The following is a 17,768-nucleotide window of genomic DNA, read 5'->3' as shown; positions in this document are numbered from 1 at the left end:
TAATAAAAATCTTACATTTATTTCCGTTATCTGGTACCTGTAATACAAGTTCTTTACGAACTTACCACGGGACCAGTTAACGTGGCGTGATTGTTAGTAAATATTTATTTATTTATTTATTTATAATTCGAGCAAGTTTGTAACATTTTATCGTTTTAGGGATGGCGCCACCAAATATTCAAAAAGTAGCCGATGGATTATTACGATTATGTTCGTAATGTACTTACTATATACTTAATGAGTATATTTAATGAAATAAATATCTCATATAGTAGAATGTTTTTAGTAATTTTACTGTTCTATTTATTAGACGCATCTAACCCTTTGTCTTGTGTGATAACAGTAGTATAGCAATAAAGTTCATATAATATGTATATTTAAGTTTAATCTAATCATAAATGGTGATAAATAAAACAATCATATAAATGAAGTTTTTATTTTATTTTACCATGTATACACCACTCTTTTGGAGGTCCGTAATGATCACGAGCTCTTCTCGTACACAAACAAAAGCAGATCCGACTTACATCTAGCAGATAGTTCTAGATTAAACTATTATAGACACAGTCTTCTGCAGCTCTGTACTGAGCCCGAGCTCTTCTCCTTTTTTTATTGCTTAGATGGGTTGACGAGCTCACAGCCCACCTGGTGTTAAGCGGTTACTGGAGCCCATAGACATCTACAACGTAAATGCGCCACCCACCTTGGGATATAAGTTCTAAGGTCTCAGTATAGTTACAACGGCTGCCCCGCCCTTCAGATCGAACCGCATATCACCAGTAATTACGCGAATTATAATTTTGCAGTCTTGATTTGTATTACACGTTGGTCAAATACATATTTTATTAGAAAAATTGGTACCCGCTTGCGGGATTCGAACACCGGTGCATCGCTACACACGAATGTACCGGACGTCTTATCCTTTAGGCCACGACGACTTCAAACAGACTCCTACACAGACAGACAGAGAACAGACTTACATCCAGCCGATAGTTCTAAGTTAAACTATTACTAGAGGTCCCGCAGTAGTCGAAATTCGACTATAATTAATTGGAATTGTAAGTTTGTACACTATTATGATTGTATTTTATACTTCTATAATCACAAATTTCGCCAAGACTACACTATAAAAAATATTAACAAAGACAAACAATATTTAATCTCAATTTGACAACAGACGTCAAGAACAAAAGTTTGACAATAAATAGTATGCATGCGTGTGTGCGTCAAATACATGGTATGTAGTGTGTGTAATGTTTTCTTTATTGATTTAATATATCTTTTATGCATTATTTTAAAAAAATATTAGCATTGTGCACTTCTTCTCTATATTCTCTATAAGTGTGGAAAATTTCATACTCCTCCGTCCGCGCGATTTTCATAAAAAGGGATACAAAGTTTTTGCTTCACGTATTAATATATAGATAGACACACAGTCCTGCGTAGATCTGTACTCACCCCGATCCCATACACAAAATCAGTCGCCAGATAGGTTGAAATATATTAAAACAATAACAAAAATGTATTTCTAAATGTGAAGCTTGGTACTATATAGTCTAATCACGCCGCCTGAGGTCGCGCTGACCCGGCTACCCTTGACACTCCGGGCTCAGCTTCGCCGCGTGCCCGCGACTGGTTTAATTTAGTTAATATGTAAATTTTAACACATTCTAAAATGAGAACTTCAATCTTGAATTGTATGTAACAATTTGTGTACGTTAGGGAGTTTTGTGATCATGCTTTAAAGTATTCTTCTTATTATTTTTTTTTTTTTGGCCTAGTTTTGTGGACGAGCTCACAGCCCACCTGGTGTTAAGTGGTTACTGGAAACCATAGACATCTACAACGTAAATGCGCCACCCACCTTGAGATATAAGTTCCAAGGTCTCAGTATAGTTACAACGGCTGCCCCACCCTTCAAACCGAAAGGCATTACTGCTTCACGGCAGAAATAGGCGGGCGGTGGTACCTACCCGTGCGGACTCACAAGAGGTCCTACCACCAGTAAATCTTATTCTTAGATCTATTAGTCTTCTTCTTCTTCGTCGCTTTCTTCATTGCTGAAGGTCGTGTCCCTGAAACTTGACCGTGGCCTGTCTCGTGAGCTGTTTCCATCTCGTCCGGTCCTCAGCTTCTCGAATGGCGGTTTCGACTGGCAGCCCAGTTAGAGCGGTTACTTGATCACACCAACGGCTAGGTAATCGGCCGCGCGGTCTCTCTTCTTCTACTTTGCCCGTCACAATCACTTTGTCCAAGTTATCTGACTGTCGGCGGGCAATATGACCGAAGTAGCTGAGGATCCTCTGGTAGCAGATTGTTGAGAGCCTGATCCGGATGCGAACCTGATCCAGGATAGATTTATTTGTCCTCTTGGCCGTCCACGGAATTAGATTAGTATGTTGTTAATTCAATGGCGACTAAATAGTCGATAATCATCTAAAAAAACTTAACAAGGTCGCAGATTCAATCGTCTCGTTGATGTAATGCATAAAGAATTTGACTGTTATATGGTCTGAAAACTCCCGAACTATTTTAATTAATAATAATAATTTACTGGTGGTAGGACCTCTTGTGAGTCCGCACGGGTAGGTACCACCACCTGGCCAATTTCTGCCGTGAAGTAGTATAATGCGTTTCGGTTTGAAGGGCCGTTGTAACTATATTGAGACCTTAGAACTTATATCTCAAGGCGGGTGGCGTATTTGCGTTGTAGATGTTTATGGGTTCTAGTAGCCGCTTAACAACCAGGTGAGCTGTGAGATCGTCCACCTATCCAAGGGCTCGACGAGTAAATTAACCCACAGACACAGCCCATTGAGTTTCTCGCTGGATCTTCTCAGTGGATCGCGTTTCCGATCCGGTGGTAGATTCTGCGAAGCACGGCTCTTGCTAGGCTTACTGTTAGCAACGTCATCAGGTTTGAGCTCCGCGAGCTCACCTACTAGTTAAGGTTACGCTGAAATAAGGCTCAAGGCTCACAGCTGAGTGAATCTTTACGCAGTTATTTAAAATATTTCTAGAACTTTTTATTGTTTGCGATAGAAATAGGCACGTTGGTGATATCGGCTCACACCCGGAGCGTTTTAGGCTTGCTCCTTTGACCTCTATGAAGTTCCCATGTTCGCTTAGTTCAAAGCAAACATCTCCTTAAGTAACTAAACAAACTCAAACGTGTTAATTGTTTATTCACGGCGAAAAACGTCATTGAGTGAATTCCTGCGCTATGCTGTTCACTTTATGTATGTATTTTCCTGTACTATGCCGTGAAGCAGTAACGCGTTTCGGTTTGAAGAGTGGGGCAGCCGTTGTAACTATACTGAGACCTTAGAACTTATATCTCAAGGTGGGTGGCGCATTTACGTTGTAGATGTCTATGGGCTCCAGAAACCACTTAACACCAGGTAGGCTGCGAGCTCGTCCACCCATCAAAGCAATATATATATTTATAACCAACAATATTATCGAGCGATCACTTGCCAGAATCTATTATAGCATTCAAAACGATTGGTGGTTTAAAATGAGAGATTCAATACTCGAATGTCGAAAAATTTTAAAATAAAAGTTCTATATAGCACACCTAAACATATGTAGGAGCTTAATTACAGAATCTTTCGTCTCTTGCATCGATTCTTTTTAAAGTTGACGCGCATTCACTAAAATTGAAACGCGACATCTATTGACGAATGGACGAAACACGCAAACAAAATTCTATAAATAAAGCAAAAAAGATATGACCTTTACATTAGGAGAGACAAGTTTTCTAAACGATATAAATTTTCCTGGATTATATTTTATCGTCGAAATATATCATTCAGAGATTTTATGAGACCAGGCCAGAATTGTTGATTGATTGAAATTGCTATCTCAACATACCGAGGTATTCGAACTGGGGTATTATAACCGATAATCAATTTTACGACGCAAGAAATAAGGCAGATAAGTAGACAGTAAGATTTAAATCTGTGCATAGCGCGCATCACGCGTGGATATCATTTCACCCGATAACGGATATGAAAACTTAAGATACTTACCACCTAGTTACCTACTTTTTTTTGCTTAGGTGGGTGGACGATTTCACAGCCCACCTGGTGTTAAGTGGTTACTGGAGCCCATAGACATCTACAACGTAAATGCACCACCCACCTTGAGATATCAGTTCTAAGATCTCAGCATAATTACAATGGCTGCCCCGCCTTTCCAACCGAAACGCATTACTGCTTCACGGCAGAAATAGGCAGGGTGGTGGTACCTACCCGTGCGGACTCTCAAGAGGTTCTACCACCAGTAATTACGCAACTTATAATTTTGCGGGTTAGATTTTTATTAAACGATGTTATTCTTGATCATAAACATTTGTTGAGTACGTATTTCATTAGAAAAATTGGTACCCGCCTGCGGGATTCGAACACCAGTTCATCGCTACATACGAATGCACCAGACGTCTTATCCTTTAGGCCGCGACCACTTCAGGCAATATTGCTTCAGGCAATCAGCATTTACAGCAGCAGCAGCAGTCTTGTGAGTCTGGAATGTTCCATCTATGTCTATTGCAGCTGATAAGCAGTATCACGCTCCAATTTGAGGGCAGTGGTTATACCCTTGAGACGACAACCTCGCGTCTAATAACAAGTCAGATTCGCGTGGCAATGAATAGTAGCTTTTGGAACCACTTAATACTCCTTTCTGATCCACTACCGCTATTAGGATTGCCACCTTTTTTTTTTGCAGATAAAGTACTGTTACGCCAGTAAGAGTAACGCCATCTATCGCCGAATAGTCGAACGAATATCGAAGGACCTAGAAGCACCTAGAAAGCTCGAGGAGTACAACGCCATCTATTGACAGACAGCGGAAACTACTACTAGAGATGTGTGGAATATTCTGGATAATTCTAGAGGTGAGGTATCGGCTATAAAAGCGTTGTAGAGATGGCAGTCAGTCAGTAATTGGAATTACTCGAAGCGAAACAGCGAACGGATCACCTGAAGCGAAGCGGAAGAAGCGAATTGAGGATTTTAAAGTGTTTGTGAAGTGTCTAAATGTTGAATACAGTTTTTAAGTTGTACTTTGATGACATTTTATTTATCCCGAACCCCAGCGTGTAACAGTACATTGGTTATTATAGGTAAGAAATAAAAGTATATCGTGATAAAAAAGTTAAATTTATTTTTTTATTGCTTTGATGGGTGTACGAGCTCACAGCCCACGTGGTGTTAAGTGGTTACTGGAGACCATGGACATCTACAACGTAAATGCGCCACCCACCTTGAGATATACGTTCTAAGATCTCAGTATAGTTACAACGGCTGCCCCACCCTTCAAACCAAAACGCATTACTGCTTCACGGCAGAAGTAGGCAGGGTGGTGGTACCTACCCGCGCGGACTCACAAGAGGTTCTACCACCAGTAATTGAACAAATTAAACAAGAAATTGTGACGATTAATGACAGTGATATTGTTGACATTATGTTGAAATATTTGCTATAAAAACGAGTGCTTAGGTGACGTGGCGTTGGCGAGTGGCGACATCGATTGAGCAAGCAATGTATTTCGCTTAACGAAACAATACATATACATACTTTTCAAAATCCCAAAGAAACCTAATCATGCCAAATAAAGTATTTTCTCATACTTTAATGTTCACATATACGATACATACCAAATACACTCCACTCTCAATACCTCAGTCCACGTTGCTATCAACACAGCCGAGGACAGGCAGGAATGGCGCAAGATAATGCAGGAGAAAGTTATTAGAGGAGGCCACGACCCTCAGCTCTGAGGATTATCGACGCAAGGAGGAGAGATTTTTCACATACAGTATAGAGTACAATTACCTGAGATAACGTACAATACTTTATAAAGTACTGGTGGCAACCCTAAACACTATTATTAGACGCCTTCAGCTCTAACACTATATAGGAGCAGACTTAGGGACCCCGGTAACCGTACTCGTCGAACTCAACAAAGAGTTCGACGTGCAACCTAACCCATGCATCAGCTCGCTGAGTTTCTCGCCGGATCATCTCAGCGGGTCGCGATTCCGATCCGGTAATAGATTCATTCGCGAAGCAGCTGCTCTTGAGTTGTTAGGTCTTCTTTGGAGGCGCTCGGGCAGCTGTTAGCTAATCCCACCCCTCCCGGCTAAGTCCGCGCTCACCCTGGTGAAACTGGAATGACCCCCGGGCCACCAGTAATCCTTCCTTCCTAAAAAAAACTTAATCTATGTATATAAAAATGAATTGCTGTTCGTTAGTCTCGCTAAAACTCGAGAACGGCTGGACCGATTTGGCTAATCTTGAATTATCTGTGCAAGTCTAGAGAAGGTTTAAAAGGTAGATAAATGAATGAAAATGCTCGGAATTAAATAAAAATAACAAAATTTTGTTTTTCCTTTGATGTGTCCCCCGTCGGACGGATTCCTTTTGTTTGTTTTAAGATTATTGGAACGAAGTTCCTTATCGCGCGTTGTGAAAGGGGGCTAGACGGAAAAAATTCTTACGAAAAGTTGTCACGACACTTTTTAGATCCGTCATTCTGACCAATCAACGTGTAGGCGCTTATCGCGTGACATTGCTCGTATCCGATTGGTCCGCGTAATGAGTACAGTTTCTCGAGATAGCGTTTCAACAATAGTAATTTAGTTCATAGTATTGTCTTTTTCTTCTTCATAATGCCGTAATTTATTATTATAACTTAAAAAAAATTACAATTCCTTCACTAATTAATCGAAAGGAACTTCGTTCCATCCGGGTGTCCCTTGACACCTCTGAAGTTTTTTTTATACAAAAGTTTGGGTCTTTTATTTATCGATTGAGGCACTACGAAGTCTGCCGGGTCAGCTAGTCCTACCTATTTATTTAATTAATATTGACCAACGCTCGTCTAACAACAAGGATGTCTCTCAAGACCTTGATGACGTAATTATTCTGACGTCATAGTTACCAAGAAATGTCTAATTCATTGATCATTCAGTATTTGATCATCCATTCATATTTATGTTGCAATAGCTCGAGGTCAGACGTTTAGACGAGGATAGAGCGAGCGGTCTGCGTTAGAAAGTGAAGCCATCCAATATATTTATTCGTTTTTTAACTGGAATGTATTCCGTGTTTGGTTTGATGAGATTACAAATCAATTCTGGCCCGCTTTTCTGACCGCTACCTAGCTGTCCCAGGGTCACAAAGCCAAGCTGAAGATTCCCAGAAAATTACATCGAAATTTGTAATAATAAATAATGATAAATAAATATTTACTAACAACAATCCTCCTCCTCCTCCGTGCGTCGTATTCCTCAGTGCTGAGGGTCGTGACCTTTACGGAGCGCTTTTGTTAGGACTATGTTCCTCCATTCACTCCTGTCCTCCGCGCAGTGGATAGCGACATTGATGCTGGATTCCAAAGTCGTCTTAATCTGATCGGACCAGCACATGGGACTACGCCCCCTAGGCCTCTTTCCTTCCACTTTGCCGGTGATGAGAAGTTTTTCGAGATTGTCACCTTTTTTCTTCGCAACGTGGCCGAAAAACTCTAAAAAAACTAACTAACTCTAAACTCTCACGTCACGTTAACTGGTCCCGTGCTAAGTTTGTAAAGAACTTGTGTTATAGACACCAGATAACGGAAATAAATGTAAGATTTTATATTATACACATACATATATTTAATAGATATCCATGACCTTGAAAAAAACCATTTTATATTTATCATACAAAATATCTTCCGTTGGCGGGATTCGAACCTGCGACCCCCTTGTGTAGTGACCATGTCACTCACCACTACCCCAGACGGTCGTTATTATGTCTAGTAGTTTGGGAGTCTACACGGAATATATACACACACACATCTTAGGTTATAATAATAGTAGCTAACCCCACAGACGTTGTCCTGAATACACAAAATGAATGAAATGAATGAATGAATGCATACATAAAAATTCATTCAATTCAATCCGGCCGTTTAGTTGTAGTATAGATGAATAAACTAGATACTGGTGGTAGGACGTCGTGAGTCCACACGGGTAGGTACCACTACCCTGCCTATTTTTGCCGTGAAGCAGTAATGCGTTTCGGTTTGAAGGGCGGGGCAGCCGTTGTAACTATACTCAGATCTTAGAACTTATATCTCAAGGTGGGTGGCGCATTTACGTTGTATACGTCTATGGGATCCGATAACCACTTAACACCAGGTGGGCTGTGAGCTCGTCCACCCATCTAAGCAATAATTTCTCCATAGGAACCCAACGAAATGTTATTCGAACCCACCACGCAATTCAAGCTAAGCAATTCGAATCAACTTCTTAAAGGTCACAACGTCAGGACTGGCGAAGTAACGCATGACACTCTGCATTTTTTTTATTGCCGTCGCCCGTGGACTCCAGCAATGCCAGGGACAGAGCCAAGTCGATGTATACCGAAACAATCGATTTTCAAACATTCGATCATATGTAACGATGGTCACAAACGAATTAGCTATTAGACTAGTTATGAGCATTACCACGCGTTGAGCAAGCATGTCGATTTAGCGCCTCTACATATCGAGGGGTTAAAAGGATATTTGATTCAAGCGACACTCTTGCAACTTCACAGGAGACGCTCTCGCTGTCAATACGCCAGCACAAGAACATATCAGTGTGCTTAGTTCGAGTTATTTAACTTTCTCGATAGCGTAAAAGTTAACTCAAATTTGTAAGGAGTTGGAACAGCGCCCCTAGCGGCAAACGCAGGCAAACATTGAGTTAACTTTTACGCTATCGAGAACGTTAAATAACTCGCACTTAGCACACTGCTAGTCTTTCGCGATCACTGTATTAAATTCGATGGTATATTCACGCAAGAACTAGCGTTTGGCGGTTTTTTGATATTGTTACGTATAAAAAAATTTTTTTTAAGGGATTTTATGACCTGGTAACTAAGACCTTTAGGTCAAGTCATAATTAAAATTTAATGATACGTAACTTTTTTATATGAAAATGATATTATGAAATGAAATGAAAACGAAATGAGATGATATTATGGGATGAAGTATAATCTCAGTAAAATTGTGGTCATTTACTGAGACTTTTTCAGTGGACTTTTTGGAAGATCCCGAGAAGTTACGTCCAGCGGCTTTGTTTCATTTTCCCACATTTGTGCGCTTTCACAGATATTAAACAGTTAATAAACCACCGTTATTACACATTTAAACCTGAAGAAACACTAATTAAATATAAAATGGCGAATTCACCATAGATAATACACATAAATTAGTTATATATAAGCAACTCAAGCACTCAACAAAAATGTATACGGGCGTCCGCCACTAGATGGCTTCGCTTCGATTGGTTTATCTTTGCTCTAAGCACACCGTTCCTTAAATATGTACCAACATAATATATTTGTGGTGTATAGATGTTTTTCGACTTTTGTATGACATTAACGTTAGATCAAGGGCGACCGGTGCTGACGTCAACGGACCACAAACATCTGTGACTGTGTAACTTGGATCGCGCAGTCTCTGAATGTGCATTTTAATTGACCAATTAACTGACTAATAACGTATATATTAATACGTGAAGCAAAAACTTTGTATCCCTTTTTACGAAAATTGCGCGGACGGAGGAGTGTGAAATTTTCCACACTTACAGAGAATATAGAGAAGAAGTGCACAATTTTTTTTTTTTTTTAAATAATGCTTAAAAGATACATTAAATCAATAAAGAAAACATTACACACACTACATTTCATGTATTTGACGCACACACGCATGCATACTATTTATTGTCAAACTTTTATTCTTGACGTCTGTTGTCAAATTGAGAATAGATTAAATATTGTTTGTCTTTGTTAATATTTTTTATAGTGTAGTCTTGGCGAAATTTGTGATTATAGAAGTATAAAATAGAATCATAATAGTGTACAAACTTACAATTCCAATTAATTATAGTCTAATTTCGACTACTGCGGGACCACTAGTCTTAACAAAGAGCTAATAGAAGCATCGGTATTTGCAGTATACTTATTTCTCTAAAATACAAGACACAAGAGACTGAATTTGTGTTTGAATTCAAACTAGTGGACTCCCAATAGGTAATCGAAATTTGAATATCTTATACCTCTAAACGAGCAATTCTTGTATATTAATATATACCTATATAATCTGAATCTCGGAAACGGCTCCAACAATTTTCATAAAATTTAGTAGTCTACAGGGGATTTCGGGGGCGATAAATCAATCCAGCTACGATTTATTTTCAGAAAATGTTGTTTTATTCGTGTTTTCAATAATCAACTCTCCCCGACATCTATTGGCGAATAATAATACTATTCTTCTTAATTGAGGACAACTAACCGCTTTAAAGACACAACAAGATGGCGTTATCAAAAAAAAACCTCATCATCTAGTTAAAGTTAAATGTAGTTTATTTTGCCTTTGCACAATAGACACATTATTTAATATTTTCGCTTCAATAAAATCTTCTGTCTTCTTTCTTCGTATGACCGTTGGAAAGGGACAAAACGTAACCTCTATCAGGCTATGTCTGAGCTACTAACGAAACAGACAAAGCCAAGGAGAGGCTAGGTCAAAGTCCCGATTGGCTTCTGGCTTCTGAAGTGAACGCTGCAAAGGCCTATTGTCGACTTTGAAGCGTATGTTTCAATGCGCGTTCGAACACGACGAAGCACGAGTTCGGTTCTTCTGAAGCAGACGCATCGAATTTCTGATGAATTTCAACCTGAAGTGGATGCTTCAAAGTCCTGCTACACTCGCAAAACATTTTTCAAAACATTACATTAGCTTTGAGGAATAGCAGTGGCTTTTCTTATTTTTTTATTGCTTAGATGGCTGGACGAGCTCACAGCCCAGCTGGTGTTAAGTGGTTACTGGAGCCCATAGACATCTACAACGTAAATGCGCTACCCACCTTGAGATATAAGTTCTGAGGTCTTAGTATAGTTACAACGACTGCCCCACCCTTCAAACCGAAACGCATTACTGCTTCACGGCAGAAATAGGCAGGGCGGTGGTACCTGCCCGCGCGGACTCACAAGAGGTCCTACCACCAGTAATAATTCGCTTCTCAAGCGAACACTTGAGAATGTAATCGGTTTCACAAAAACTTGCTTTCGTCTTCTGAAATTGAAGCTTCAAAGACGTCATTCGATTTCTAGTTTCAAATGATTTTTAGTGGATTTAGTCATTGTAATGATTACGCATCGTCTATTGACTTCGGAAACTTAATTTCTGATCAGCTTTGAGATCATTCGCCCCTCTACCTATTTAAATCAAGGCAATACCTACCCTCATAAGCTATAAGTATGTTATATCTATTATGTTATATATTATATACTGCAATAAAATACTCAGAGAAAGCTCCATTCCGATCTACCTTGGATCCCACGTGTAGACGGAGAGCTTTTCCAAGCTGAAATCAAAAGTGAAACTTCTCCTAATAAAGACATCAACGCGTATATTTTATATGACCTCTAGTAATGAATGTTGTTATGCAAATAGGAACCAACCAAAAATTTAGTTCGATATGGATATTTTTACTTACGTTGAGGGAAATAGAAGAGTTGATCCCGGAGTCGGATGTCACGTGCCAGAGGAGGTGTCTGGATGCACTGGACGGAGGGGCTCCGCAATAGCTGTGGTACAGGGGCTGATGTGCGATGAAAAACAAAAATTGGTGATGGGTTCATCATGAAAACATTTGTCTGAGTTTATATGTAGAATAGGGATCGTAGCGCATAAAAATAACACTTCCATTATAAATAAATAAATAACTTTTAACTTTTTTTTTATTGCCTTTGTAGGCAGACGAGCATACGGCCCACCTGATGGTGAGTGGTCACCGTCGCTCATGGACGTCAGCAATGCCAGGGGCAGAGCCAAGCCGCTGCCTACCATAAAGTACTCTCCGCAAGCCCCGTTTGAAGAAGGACATGTCATAGCGCTCGGAAAACACTGTGGAGAGGAGTTCATTCCAAAGCCGGATGGTACGTGGCATAAAAGATCTCTGAAAACGCACTGTTGACGAACGTAGAGGTTCCAGATAATATGGATGAACTCTGCTCCGATGGCGGGAGGTGCGATGATAAAAAGGAGATGAGGGGATCATCTCGAATAATTCCTCAGAGCATGGTATAAAACACAGCCTGTCTTCGCCATCTTCCTTTTCTCTGTCATTCTCTTCTCTCTTTCTTTCCGTTTACTCTCACTCACATCTTAACGCTCCGTTCCACACTGTTTTCATACGTTCCGTTCTTACCAATCCTACACATATATCACGAAGTGAAAGACTAATTATTATAAGCGTCATTACGCTTAACACGCGACATTTAGCTTTGTAATTAAAGGTCCGTTTTATTTGGTATCAGCATCAACAGTTCGATGTTTTTAAACAAACTTCAATTGTGTTTGCTCCATTCAAATAGATGAAGAAGTTTTTTTTGTTATGATATTTTTTTCGAAATTATTCTTTTAAAATGGCTTTTTTTTTCTTTTTTTATTGCCGTATAGGCAGACGAGCACACGGCCCACCTGATGGTGAGTGGTTACCGTCGCTCATGGACGTTAAAAAGGCTCTCTTGGAAAGTTTCAAAAATGTCACTTAAACCAAATAGCCTTGTGTCTATATCTGTCTTCAATTCCCATAGTACATGGAATCCTTGCTTGGAGGATTTTTTTATTGCCTAGATGAGTGAACGAAATCACAGCCCACATGGTGTTAAATGGTTACCGATAGACATCTACAACGTAAATGCGCCACCTACCTTGAGATATAAGTTCTAAGGTCTCAAGTATAGTTACAACGGCTGCCCCACCCTTCAAACCGAAACGCATTACTGCTTCACGGCAGAAATAAGCAGGGTGGTCCTACCACCAGTAATTACAGTAATTATAATTTTGCGGGTTTGCTTTATTAATTGACTAGCGACCCGCCCTCGCTTCGCTTCGGAAACATTAAAAAGTAGCCTATGTTCATCAGGGACAATGTCGGCTTCTAATGGAAAAAGAATTTTTCAAATCGGTCCAGTAGTTTCGGAGCCTATTCGAAACAAACAAATCTTTCCTCTTTATAATATTAGTATAGATATCTGAATGCTCCCTCCCTGAATTAGTGGTAAACGAAGAATCAAATTGTCTCCGTAGAGTACCAGAGCACCGTGACAATGTCAATGCCTGTTAACTAGGTCATGTTTGAACATAATGTTTAACGGGTAATCAATAAAACAGATGTCTGTGGAATTGCCCTTGCTACGAAAACCTTAGTGATTATTCTGTTAGTAGATTGATGTGTTTAAATTAAAATTAATTTTACGGTTTAAAATAAATAAAAAAGGCCTTTTATTTCCTGCTAAAAACAAAGCAAATAAAATAGTAAATAACTCAGCATTTAACGTTTATTTATCTACACCAGCCTTTCCCAAAGTGGGCGATAACGCCCCCTTATGGGCGCTACAGGCTTACAAGGGGGGCGTTGTGTAGAGGCTTGGGAGGCGATTTTTAATTTCATCTAGGAGGACTTAGACACCGACTGAGCTCTCGCTATAGTGGTTTTTAAGTAAGTAAAAAATTGGGGCGCTAAAAAATAATTTATTCTCAAAGTGGGCTCAAAATAAGTTTGGGAACCCCGGATCTACACTAATGTTTGGCAGAAACCCACTGAATATGGCGAAGGCCTCCTCCAAATCCTTCCAATTGGTTCTGTTTTGGGCTACACGTATCCATTGGATCACGGATTTTTTTTTTATTTACGTGTTATCCTTTAACTGGTGGTAGGACTTCTTGTGAGTCCGCACGGGTAGTACCAATTAATGCCACAGTAAATAACCCGAGTATTTTTTAATATTTATTTTTTATAACATAGATGGGTGGACGAGCTCACAGCCAACCTGGTGTTAAGTGGTTGCTGGAGCTCATAGACATCTACAACGTAAATGCGCCACCCACCTTGAGATATAAGTTCAAAAGTCTCAGTAGAGTTACAACGGCTACCCCACCATTCAAATCGAAACGCGTTACTGCGTCAAGGCAGAAATAGGCAGAGTGGTGGTACCTATCCGTGCGGACTCACAAGACGCCCTACCACCAGTAATTATGCAAATGAAATAGACTATATAGAGAGAGAAATAGATTATAGACTGACAACTGTAGTTCATTAGTCAAGTATCTAGGTTGGTCAAGTATGACAAAATAGCTAGTACCTTGCATAGATAGGCACGTCTTCTTTTAAGACAGGACGTGTCAGAATCGGATGAGCTACGCAACGGCTGGTGACAATACATATTTTTTTTTTGTTCCTGCCCATGCTGATAGCCTTGAGAGGCTATGTCAGCTTACCCTAGCGTGTGTAGGTGAGCTCACGGGGTTCAAACCGGAGAGTTGCTAACAATGACCCTAGCAAGAGCCGTGCTTCGCAGAATCTACCACCGGATCGGAAACGCGACCCACTGAGAAGATCCGGCGAGAAACTCAGTGGGCTGTGTCTGTGGGTTGACAATACGATGTCTACAGTATATTTAATATGAGTTTTTTAACGTTTTCGACCGCGTAAAAGTTAACTCTAATTTGTATGGAGTTGAAACGTTTGCCTGCGTTTGCCGCTAGGGGCGCTGTTCCAGCTCCATACAAATTAGAGTTAACTTTTACGCTATCGTGAACGTTAAAAAACTCCTACTAAGCACACCGCAGATTCATGTGGACTCGATCCTTCTCTATTCAATAAGGTAATAAGTCCGATTGCCGCGTTAACGTATAATGATACTTATAACGTGTTACGTAATGAGTTTTATCGCTAAGCACGAGTCTTTACGAAACAAATTTTATACAACAAAATTAAAATAAAAAATCGCCTAGCTTCATAAAATATACTAAGGAATGTAAATTCAATGGATTAGCATATTATACCAGTATAACGTGGCATTTGCCTAAAACAACTTTCCAACGGATTAGGGGTCAGCTTGGATTGGAATCTACAGTCAAGGATAAAGTTATTTTCCATTTGAATATACAATTGAAGATTTGATTCTAAGTTGGAAATATAATTGTGGATGCGAAAACGAGCTAACATGTTCCTTCTGATGTTAAGCATTTATTTTTGTCCCGAGATACGACAGCGTTATTGCCAATGCTAATAATGAGTAGTCTTAATTAAATTTCCGGCGAATTAATTGCTTGGACCGGTGGATGAGCTCGCGGCCCGCCCGATGTTAAGTGGTTACCGGAGCGTAAATGCCGCCACCTACCATAAGACTCGAGATCTATGTCTTAATGGTATGGTCATTACGCAAAAAACAACGTGGAAATCATTCCTCAGGATGACTTGTCTACTTATTTCGTAAGAAAAATTTGTAGCTTTTTGTGGGATTCGAACACCAGCACTATCGCATCGCTCGATGCGAACGCACCGGGCGTCTTATCCATTAGACCAAGACGACAAATCAAACCCGTAACTATTACAGTACGCGCAATTACTGCTGGTAGGACGTCTTGTGAGTCCACACGGGTAGGTATCACCGTCCTGCCCATTTCTGCCGTGAAGCAGTAATGCGTTTCGGTTTGAATGGTGGGGCAGCCGTTGTAACTATACTTGAGACCTTACAACTTATATCTCAAGGTGGGTGGCGCGTTTACGTTGTAGATGTCTATGGGCTCCGGTAACCACTTACATTGGGCTGGTCGTGAGCTAGTTCTTCCATCTAAAGAAAGAGAGGATTCAACACAGTCCTTGACTGTACCAGCCAGTAGCCAGAGCTTCCAGTCATAACCCTCTTGGCTATTAATACTATGATGACAAGCAATTAGTTCCGGATTGCAGGGTGGAATGGGCAATGCAATTGAATTCAACCTCAGTATGCCGCAGCCCACTGAGTTTCTCACCGGATCTTCTCAGTGGGTCGCGTTTCCGATCCGGTGGTAGATTCTGCGAAGCACGGCTCTTGCTAGGGTTCGTGTTAGCAACGTCGTCAGGTTTGAGCCCCGTGAACTCACTAGCCCGGCGACGCTGACACGGTCTCTCTAGACCATCAGCTTAGGTAGGAAAAAAAAATGCCTCAAAATAATTGCGGACTCCTTGAGAAATATTCTACAAATCTGTTCTAACGATCTTACATCTTAAAGTGACCAGTAATAGCAACGGGGTAATTAGTAAAATTATTTATTAGTAAAATTAGTCTTTGAAATGCCCAGGCTATACGGTCGAAGACACGGGAAAAGTCTAGTGATAATACTAATGATTTTACTGGTGGTAGGACCTCTTGTGAGTTCGCGCGGATAGGTACCACCACCCTGCCTATTTCTGCCGTGAAGCAGTAATGCGTTTCGGTTTGAAGGGTGGGGCAGCCGTTGTAGCTATACTGAGACCCTTAGAACTTATATCTCAAAGTGGGTGGCGCATTTACATTGTAGATGTCTATGGGCTCCAGTAACCACATAACACCAGGTGAGCTGTGAGGTCGTCCAACCATCTAAGCAATAAAAAATAATACAAAAAAAAAAAAAAAACTTTTTTATTATATATATGCACAAGGTTAGTTAATTAATATATTCATTAAGTTTTTATTTGTTTGTTTCTCTAGGCAAACGGGTGTGTAACCTTCCTTATATTTTAATTGATTTCGTCACTAGTAATGTTGCTACGTTAAGATTCTAGACAAATATTATCAAATAATTGTTAAATCGCTTGAGTTGAGAGAGAGAGAGAGAGAGAGAATACACTTTATTGCACACTAAAACACAATTTACATTCAAAAAGCAGTCAAAAAGCAGATACATTTGTACAATAGGCGGTCTTATCGCTAAGAGCGATCTCTTCCAGACAAACGTTTCGTTTACAGAAATTCTGGAAAATAAAAAAAATATAGCAGGTATGTTGCGGTGTACTAAAGACAATACACTATTATAGAAAATATATACATACAATAAACAGATATATACCTAACTGATTTATATACCAATAGGGTTAACTAACTGTTGATGTGATTCATCTCTCTGGAGTTGCTGATGTTCACAAGCCTTGATGGCCACACATCGTCGGATACGCCACCCACTAGTTAAAGTTCTCAGACAAAAAAAATCTTACGTAACTATATAGTTAAAAACGATTTATATTAATATAACTTACGATCGCTAGTTTATTAAATAAAAAAACAAAACGAAATTATATTTAAAAAAAAATGCATTTACTAAACAGCCAACGGCTTTAAAAAACTTACCGAATAAAGATGGCGACACAAAAGAAAAATTATAAAAAAAAATAATGTTATATTTAAAAGTAACAAACACGTCTTAATATCACTGAAACCGAATTAAAACTGAACAACGGATTTAACTTGTTCGCCTATCGATACAAAATGTCCTCTAAAATACGAATAACTAATATTAAAATGTACATCTATATGTATAATAAAATAAAAAAACTGGTATCTTGTAATTAATTTTTGGCGCCGTTTTCGGAGGATGCGCGCGAATCCAGTTAAGACGTTAGACCGTTGCCGGATTTAAAAATAAATGTTTAAAAAAAAAAACAGAAACGGTCTGAGAGACACGCGAACTCGCTTGCGATGTGGCGGGTGATTTTGGCGGGCGTTCCACTGGTATTGGTTCCACAGGTTTTTAATGAGGATTCGATTTTCTCGCACATTTCGGACATTTTAATTTTACTGCTTCGCCGACGGAAGTTTGCATGAACGTAGCAGTCCTATAACAGTGACGCCGTGCTTACGTGCTTACGAACGGTAGAGTGAAGAAGAAAAGAAGAGAAAGGCTACCTTCCGCGAACTAGC

The 17,768-nt window shown here is 39.8% G+C and overlaps 1 long non-coding RNA gene and 1 other non-coding gene across 2 annotated transcripts; both read right to left on the bottom strand.

The window, feature by feature from the left end:
- Positions 1 to 10,377: 10,377 nt before the first annotated feature.
- On the bottom strand, positions 10,378 to 17,412 carry LOC119629969 (uncharacterized). The gene is made up of 3 exons (XR_005245813.2): positions 17,199 to 17,412; positions 11,537 to 11,641; positions 10,378 to 10,739 (listed from the first exon to the last, which is right to left on the bottom strand). It is a non-coding gene; the product is annotated as an uncharacterized LOC119629969 (long non-coding RNA).
- Positions 10,488 to 10,572, bottom strand: Mir282 (microRNA mir-282). The gene has a single exon (NR_107246.1). It is a non-coding gene; the product is annotated as a microRNA mir-282 (primary transcript).
- Positions 17,413 to 17,768: the final 356 nt, after the last annotated feature.

Source organism: Bombyx mori, chromosome 2, assembly GCF_030269925.1.
Source record: "Bombyx mori chromosome 2, ASM3026992v2".
NCBI classification, from domain to species: Eukaryota; Metazoa; Arthropoda; class Insecta; order Lepidoptera; family Bombycidae; genus Bombyx; species Bombyx mori.
Note: the sequence above shows the minus strand (reverse complement) of the source record. Positions and strands in the feature narration are given on the sequence as shown.